Raw genomic sequence first — 10,260 nt, forward strand, 5'->3', positions numbered from 1 at the left:
TATATATATATATATATATATATATATATATATATATATATATATATATATATATATATATATATAAATAAATAAAATTTTGTATAACTGTCTGAAGAGCCGACATGGCTGAAAGCGCTAACAGTAAACAATTTATTTAATTTGAACTGTCGCATTCTGTTTTATTTATTTAAGTATTTTTTGCTGTACCAAGGCTTTATTTATCTACATATAAATATATATATATATATTTATATATATATATATATATATATATATATATATATATATATATATATATATATATATATATATATATATATATATATATATATATATATATATATATAATCCAAAATGAGTGAAAGGTGATATCACACAGTATAAATAATCAAAATAGAAAACGAAAATGAACAGTTCCAAAGTTTCTATTCACTAGCGCTTTCTGGATTTACATCCTTCTTCAGGTGAATGTACATAAGTTATGAAATTGTTTTCCTTTGAAACGTTTATAATGACGTCATGATGTAACGAGAGTCTTTTCAGCGAAGCAATAAATCCATGACTTCATTATACAATATATAACGTTAAAGTTCGGGAAAACTGAATTAGACAAAATATGATCATAACGACATCAATTAAGTTTTAAATACAAAGACTGTCTAGAATTAAGATGATTATATATACAGATATTTAATGTTTGTTGAGTTTAGGGGAAAATAATTTAATAAAGTAGTTCTCTTTCACAAGTCTCATGGCGGTTGATTCGGTTTTAAGTTTATAAAATGGGAATACTTTATCATCTCCCTTAGCACATCTGTCAAAATGTTCACTGCATGGGATGTTTCTGGTAATTGGATCATTGATCTGCGGGCGGTAATTTGTGTTCCGGTTTGAGCGATGTAATCTTTGCCACAGTGGTTACATGTAATACAATAAGCAGATGTTTGGATTTACACGACATAATGTCATTAACATAAAAAAAGTATTGCCGCATTTAAAAGAAATAGAATCTCTTGTCTTTAGATAAGGACACGTGCCGCACCTTGAATCTCCGCATTTGGAAACAACATATTTTTCTGGTGTTGAATGACATTTTGCTCTTGTTAATTTTTTCTTCAGATCTGGTGGTTGTATTTGGCTATGGAGTAGGTCAGATTTTTTAATTAGTTGTTAAAGTTCTTGATCCCACTCATTGATAGAAAAATTCTTTTTTGCTTCTTGAAATATATTAAAATGTTTGGTATTGTACATGTAGGTTGTAACAAAAGGAATTAAAAATGGATATCTTTCCTTTTTTCTGATTGTTCTGAGTATATTCTGTTGTATTTTCTTTGGTTCTTCTTTGGCCGAATCTATTAGTTTTTCGGGATAATTTTGAGCATTAAGATACATTTTCAAATCCATCAAATTTTGATCTTTTGTTGTTTCTTCACTAACAATCATGCAAATCCTTCTTGATAAATTGTACGGGATATTTCTTTTGGTGTGCGTAGGGTGACATGATTTTAAATTTAGATACTGATGAGTGTCCGTGGTTTTGTAATAAACATCTGTTGAAATTTTTGATTTTTTTTTTAAACCATAATATCCAGAAATGGAATAGAACAATAACTGAATTCGATGGTGAATTGAATATTTGGATTTAAAGTGTTAAGAAAACTGTGAAATTAATGAAGATCTTCCTCTGATTCTTCCCAGAAAATGAAGCAGTCGTCTAAATATCGTTTCCAGGAATGTTTAAGGTGTTCACTAATTTGTTGGTGTAGTTCCTTTTCAACTTTTTGATACAACATTTCTTCAAAATACTTCATTGCTAAAATACTTTATGTGGGCGTCATTTTTGTCCCCATTGCAGTTCCCTTGATTTGTTTATAAAAATCTCCATCAAAATGAAACGTATTGTTTTCCAAAATAAACTGTATTGAATCTAAAATGAAGTCTGGTGAAAAGTCTCTCGGAATAAGCTCCTGGGTGTTTTTCTATCCAAAATTTTATTAATAGCTTGAAATCCAAAATCACGAGGAATATTTGTATATAACTAGTAACATCAAATGTTACTAGAAGAGAATTTGGGGCTGTTGTTTCAGGAATTTTGTTGAGGAAATCCATGCTATCCCGAATGTAACTAGGGACTTTTTCACATATATTCTTAAGTAAAATGTCCACAAAGTTGCTTAGTCGATGTGTTGGGCATAATGGGCCTGCAACAATTGGTCGAAGCTTCAGATCCAAGGGTTCAGTAGTAGTAATATATGTTGATAGCGGTTTTAATATGATTACTTTTATGTGTTTTAGGAAGTCCATAAAAATAACTTGTTTTCATTTCAAAATCTGTAAGATAGTCCAGTTCCTTATCTTTCAATAAATGTTCATGTTTTTGCATAGGCGTTTCAAATCTCTCATGATTTTCTTGTCGGGATTTTTTGGTAATTTTACATAAAAGTTGTCGTCACTTAGATGTTGAAGAACAAGGGTTTTGTAAAACGTTTTGTCCATACACACAATTGCTCCTCCTTTATCAGCTTCCTTGAGAATGATTGTATCTTTATTTTGTAAGATTGAGCAATGGGATATTTTTAAGAAATTTTGTATCAAAAAGTTGAAAAGGAACTAGACCAAAAAATTAGTGAACACCTTAAACATTCATGGAAACGATATTTAGACGACTGCTTCATTTTCTGGGAAGAATCAGGGGAAGATCTTCATGAATTTCACAGTTTTCTTTACACTTTAAATCCAAATATTCAATTCACCATGGAATTCAGTGATTGTTCTACTCCATTTCTGGATATTATGGTTTTAAAAAACCAATCAAAAATTTCAACAGATGTTTATTACAAACCCACAGACACTCATCAGTATTTAATATTAAAATCATGTCACCCTACGCACACCAAAAGAAATATCCCGTACAATTTATCAAGAAGGATTTGCACTATTGTTAGTGAAGAAACAACCAAAGATCAAAGATTGATGGAATTGAAAATGTATCTTAATGCTAAAAATTATCCCGAAAAACTAATAGATTCGGCCATAGAAGAACCAAACAAAATACAACAGAATATACTCAGAACAACCAGAAAAAAGGAAAGATATCCATTTTTAATTCCTTTTGTTACAACCTACAATCCCAAACATTTTAATATATTTACAATATCCAGTGTCTTTGCCTGTGATAACACTACGTATCGATTTTGTACTATATAACCCATAATACAAATGACGCCAAATTGAGGCGCCAGCGGGGTTTACTTATTTATATTTAAATATTTAATCGTACGATGGCTTAAAATTATATAAATATAAGTAATAAGGAATCATTCTTTGAATATTATGAGGTGATAATTTCGGTCGGGGCGTGATCAAATCTATCATAAAGCCTTTCGGGCTTTATTGGATTTGATCACGGCCTGACCAAAATTATCACCTCACAATACTCAAAGAATGATTCCTTATTCCTTATATATTTCAAGAAGCAAAAAAGAATTTTTCTATTATTGAGCGGGATGAAGACCTTCAACAACTAATTAAAAAATCTGACCTACTCCATAGCCAAAGACAACCACCAAATCTAAAGAAACAATTAATAAGAGCAAAATTTCATTCAACACCAGAAAAATATGTTGTTTCCAAATGCGGAGATTCAAGGTGCGGCACGTGTCCTTATCTAAAGACAGTATATTCTATTTCTTTTAAATGCGGCAATACTTTTTTATGTTAATGATATATGTCGTGTAAATCCAGAAATCTGCTTTACTGTATTACATGTAACTACTGTGGCGAAGATTACATCGGCCAAACCGGAACACAACTTATCGCCCGCATGCGCGTCCATCGCCAACAGATCAATGATCCCAGTACCAGAAACATCTCATGCAGTGAACATTTTGAGAGATGTGCTAAGGGAGATAATAAAGTATTCCCATTTTATAAACTTAAAACCGAATCAACCGCCATGAGACTTATGAAAGAGAATTACTTTATTAAATTATTTCCCCCTAAACTCAACAAACATTAAATATCTGTATATATAATCATTTTTATTCTAGCCAGTCTTTGTATTTGTAAATTTATTGATGTCGTTATGATCATATGTTGTCTAATTCTACTTTAACGTTATATATTGTATAATGACGTCATGGATTTATTGCTTTCCTGAAAAGACTCTCGTTACATCATGACGTCATTATAAACGTTTCTAAGGAAAACAATTTCATAACTTATGTACATTCACCTGAAGAAGGATGTAAATCCAGAAAGCGCTAGTGAATAGAAACTTTGGAACTGTTCATTTTCTTTTTCTTTTTTGATTATATATATATATATATATATATATATATATATATATATATATATATATATATATATATATATATATATATATATATATATATATACAGTAGAGCCTCAGTTATCCGGACGCTTTCGTTCCCAAGTCCAATCGTCCGGATAGGTGAAGCGTCCGGATATCTGAAATGTATCTATTGTTGTCATGAATGATAATGTATTTGTATACATGTACAATGGCTGCCAGTGTTGATACTAGTTTTTTTTTGCCTTTCATACCATATAGCAACACATGCTAGAGTTGTCTGTTGATATGAACGTTTTTAGATATAAAGAACTCTGCTTTATTTTATTATTTTGTCATAAAATATTAACGGACAATAATGATAACCTAATCTAGCTAAATTCTTTGTGTCCAAGTGTGATATGTGTGTGATACACTGTTGTTTGCAATTTTCCAATTTTTGAAAGTGATTTGGGAAGTCAGTGTGTTTATACAAGCTACTCATTAGGGTCTAGCACGTAAAAAAGGTGTGAAACTTAATTGACAGGGGTAATTATTTGTACTGAGTAGTGTATCATAAATAAGATTAGTAGTAAATAAGTGTTTTGTGGTAAAAACAGACCGTCCGGATCCGGAACGCGGATTTCCGGATAAATGAGACAAAATAATGTATAAAAAAATCTGTTCCCAAATAAAATCGTCCGTAAACTGAAGCGTCCGGTTAACTGGCGTCCGGATATCTGAGGCCCCACTGTATATATTATTTCAATTTATTTTTAAAGATTATTAGATTATCTACGATATACAGTAAGCATATTAATCTTTAAATTGAATTTATAGAAAAGAATCAACTCTACCAGAAATATGGCACATCGAGATGCGCTGTGGATTCAAAATTGTCAGGAGCGAACATCTTGGAAATTATTCAACAACCATTTTACTTCGACTGTGATTTTAAATTGTGTACCAGCGATCTTCTACCTTTTCCTCGCTGTCGCATTTTCTGTTAGATATCTTATTAATATATCTATATAATCACTGATATCGTACCTTGTTGATTACCGGGAATTTTTCGTACCCTGTTTACAACAATTATTTGAGTAATTAGGTAATTGCCATGTATCATGCTAAGAAAATATAAATATTACAAAAGTTCAATAAAAATTGTCATTTCACACACCCAGTCTATCGGAAAGATATTAGACCGCCATTATATATACACTGAACAAGCATATAATTTAATCAAATACAAGTAAGTGGTATATGTACACGAATCGCTGCTCAACCTTATAGATAACTTAGAGATAACAAACGCTATAGATAACACCTGAGCAATATATTTTATTTGTGTTTTCTTTATATTATTCACACATCCAGATAAAAGTTTTGTATTACTGGAGGGAAAAAAAGGAACCCTGCTAGATTATTTGAGGAATAAATTCAATATTAATTTTTTTATATACGATATAAAATGGTTTGGCGCAGTTCACGCTTTGTAAGCCACGATACGGTTTATAAAAAAAGCGTTAACTGTCCCATACCATTTAATACCGTTTAAAACTAATGACTATTTCATTCACTGTTCATAAATTAATTTTTGCTATTAACTGAAGATCATTTTACATTTAAATTGACATCAGATTGTACAAAATTCAACTGTAACGACAGGCAGATTGATACTTCTTTGACGTTAGGTTAACTGTGACATGGGCAACATTCTCTATACGATATAAAAACAATTTTTAGCCGATCAAAAATCGCGTTACACCCAGAATTAATTATATTACATTTAGAGGGATGTGCGATAATGAGGAAATCGATATAGTGCGCTTATAAATAGATGCAATGTCAGTATAACGTCTCCATCTGCTGAAATCGGACATCTATAAAATATTACTATCAATATGGACAGATGGTTCATAAATATGTGTAGATTGATCTTCATAATGGTTGCCGTATGTACAACGCGTACTCAAAAGTATGTAGATTTGTAATTTTAGCAATTTGAAAGATTTAAGTATCATTCGTTTGATGAATTAATTAATATATATTTCTGTTTTTCAAATGTGTTCTATAGAACTGATAACAATTTTCACAAGGATTGTGCTTACAATGAATATCTGGAAGGAAAAAAATGCAAAGGTATTGAAATGAAAAAAAAAGAATCTCAAAGAGTTATAAATGTACATTTTAAAATCTCAATTTATCATTCCTACCTTATAGTGACAATTGTTTAATCTTGAAACTAGTAAACCGATTTAATATTAGATGTATTGTAATTTTCAAAGTTTGTCCTGTTGGATATTTCGGATATGGCTGCTCTAATAAATGTTCCAAACCTAGCTACGGACTTGTGTGCAGCCAGGAATGTGACTGTGAAGAATGCCATCACATATTTGGTTGTATTTTAACAACAGAAACCACAGGTAAAGCACGGTAAAATGTTTCTTTTAATCCTTCGGTAGAGTCATAGGGTGTCACAAAACATGTTTTTAAGACAACTGACTAGTTGACAAAATATTTAAGAAATATTAATGTTTTCTAAATTGCAACGCACAGGCCATTTGGTCACATTTCCGGTCCTTACAGCGGTCTTTCAGTTATTTGAACGACTGATTTTCAAATAACTTTTGGGATATGCTGTCGTATGTGGTACAAGAACATGTTGAGTTTATAAGGTGTTGTGTATTAAGTTTTTGATCTAATGCAAGAACATACACTGATTACAATAAAGAAAGCTTTTGAACATTTAACGAACATTTGATAACTAGATTTCCTCTGAAAACTGAATTAATTGAAAATCTTATGTTGCCGTGTGATCGCTTCTACATGAGAACTATCAACAACTAATATATAACTACAGCAAAGTATTACGTACCTTGTTTAGAAATATATTTAATTTCCTGGATTTTTGGGATATTTAAAATAAATTTACCGACAGTGTATCTTATGAATGTGCAAACAACTGAGCAAGATAAATAATCTTCAACCGTGAACATGTTATCATCGTTTTTATGATCGAATTATTTTTAATATAAGAGTTTATTCTGTCTTTTATAACGTAAAGCATATTTTTTTTAATGAATTGTGACATATAATGTTAACTATTTTCTCAGAATTAAATAAACTATTAATAAATAAATGATCCAGACTTCATGGTAGTATTTTGCCATTATTTTGATTTAAGGATTCATCACATGCATTGTTAAATATATCTTCAATATTTGTTAATAAACTTTTCTAAATGATTTAAAAAAGAACTTTTTATAAGGTTTTCTTTCTGATGGTCCCATTATTTAAGTTATGAATGGAGCTTTAAAATTTGCTAATAGGCATAATTATAAGATTATTTTCCATTCCGATAAATAGTTACGAATAAATTGTCTGATCGATGCCTTAATTATAGAAAAAAAACATATAAATGAGGATCTAATTTCGATATTGAGATAGATGACTGTGTATCACTTTAATATTGCAGTAATTGTAATTATTATACGTTATTTGTTACATCCTGTAAAGGTCAAACTGTAATATTTAAAATCACTTTCAGCATCAATTTCATCATCAATTTCAATAAATTCTTCTTTTTTTGTAATATTTTAGACTGCTCCCTGTACGTATACATAGTTGCGGTAAAAGTTACCGCAAATAGTTTGTCAAAACCTAATTTGTTATGCAAGTAATATCTGAACTTGTGGCAATTTTGTCGCAAAGAGTATACAATAGACAAATTTACTGCAACATAATAATTTGAATACACATTTTGAAAGAAAGATTTGAATACACATAAACAAACTTGCTCTAAAACATTTGTAATTTTTGGTCGATTTAATTAATTAAAGAAATGAAAAATTATAAAGTCAAATAAAAACGGTGAAAAAGACGGTCAGTTTTTGTTTTGCTACCGTTTTTTATGAAAAAAGATGACAAATAAACTGTGAGTATGTCTTTAACATTTCGTAAGTATATTATCATTTCATGTTTTTTTGCGACAATTTGTGAATTTTACGAAAAAGGAGTTAAGCTATTTATAATAAAATTGAGTTCTTACGTATACGATCATGCTGATCATTATAATCAAAATCAGCTCATGGATATAATAAGATTAAGTAAATTTTGCAGTGATATTTTGTATACGATCATGCTGATCATTATAATCAAAATCAGCTCATGGATATAACAAGATTAAGTAAATTTTGCAGTGATATTTTTAATTTCACAGGAATCACAATGTGAATTGGTGGGACTGCTCGGAACAAGGAAACCTTCAAAACGATGTCACGGAAGGATATGCATTTAAAAAAAATGTTTAAATCATCGAAATGTGTTTGAATTAAAGCTATAACTCCATGATATTTTTATTCAAGAATTAACAAACATTCAAACATATTTTCAGCTCTGATAAATTAATGATGATGTAGATGCAAACATGTAATATGCTAGTATTTGCATTGTCTATAGCAAAGGCAATAAGATGTGTCAGAAGAAAATTTATGTCATGTAAAAGCAAGATTACAGAAATTGTTGAATTTTTTTTTGTACATACGAGTATAGTGTATATGAAATCAATTTGTTGAAGACAAGAAATATATCGATCTTGCAAAATTTGAAAGAAATTAATCAAATGAATAGGCTCATCACTGTCAACATGTACTTATTCGTGTATAATATTGCTTTCCTTAACAAAAGGAAATAATTAGAAAATAGTTCATTGCAACAGGTAGATGCATTCTCAACAACGAATCTTTTACATGTACGAACTCCTAAAGTGTCCTCGTTTGATAGTTGCATGCAGTAGCGGATCCAGGAGTTGTTGAAAGGGAGCCCAAAAGGCTGAGAGTCTGGGGGCGCCTTGGGGCCTTCAGTTGTCAAGGGCAAAGCACTGCTAAGGGCCTAAGGAGCGATGCCCCTCCTCCCTTTGAAGTTCAAAGGTTTAGGAGGGGATTGGAAACACTATTCTGATTTTTTTTCTAGCTACACTTGACATATTGTAAAATCAATTAATTACAACAAAATCTGAATCTTTTAGTTATACTATTGTTTTCAGTAATGACCACAAAAGGGGGAGGGGCGGCCCCCTGTTTATCCGTCAGTGAGTTGGTTTAAAGTTTTTGACAGAACAGGGTTTGTTTAATCATCAGATAGAGCGAATTATGTTGTGCTAATACATCTAAAAACTGTATGCATGAATGTTTCTTACGAGTAACTGTAATAGAAATGACAAATTCTTAATGTTCAATGATAATCTGATATATGTAAGAGAAATACTTCCCTTAAAAATGTTGTTGTCCTTAGTGATACACCTAAAATATCTTTGTCATCAATAATTTTCAAAGGTTGAAAGGATTTTGACAAAAAGTTTTGTTACTAGAAATTTGAAGATAACATACAATGCACATATAATGCACATTATTTATATGAAGACTATCAAGTGTTGCATCTGTTAAAACAAGAAATCATATTGACGCAAGCGTCAAATGGGCCGCAAAATATATGTTTGTTATATGAATTATTGTTTGTCTACATAAAAACGCACCACAAAGAGGAAAATAAAAGTTGGTTGTACTTACTTTTATGGTAAATTTTGATATACTTTCAGCAACTTGTTTTGAAGTTTAACATTTTATTATTATCATAAGGAATCGAATTCGTTACCGTAATCATTTCTAACGCTAATTGTATGATCATTGCCATAGAATGAAGTAATTGAGAACACATTGATTGGTATATTACTATAATACAAAGTTCAACTTATCATTTTTCTCTTTGAAATTATGTAACCATTTTGTTTCTGTTTTTTTGTTGCATTGTACTGAATGAAAACTTAATGCATTAGTTTATATGATTTCAAGGGACCGCATGATAAAATAAAAATGGATTAGTTCAAATTTTCCAGTCAATTCAAAATTTCATTTCTGTCATCTTTTTCTGTAAATAATTGATATGGATGTCATTTCATGATATTTTCTATCACGTTTTACATGTAA

This window comes from Crassostrea angulata, chromosome 4 (assembly GCF_025612915.1).
Source record: "Crassostrea angulata isolate pt1a10 chromosome 4, ASM2561291v2, whole genome shotgun sequence".
Taxonomy (NCBI): Eukaryota; Metazoa; Mollusca; class Bivalvia; order Ostreida; family Ostreidae; genus Magallana; species Magallana angulata.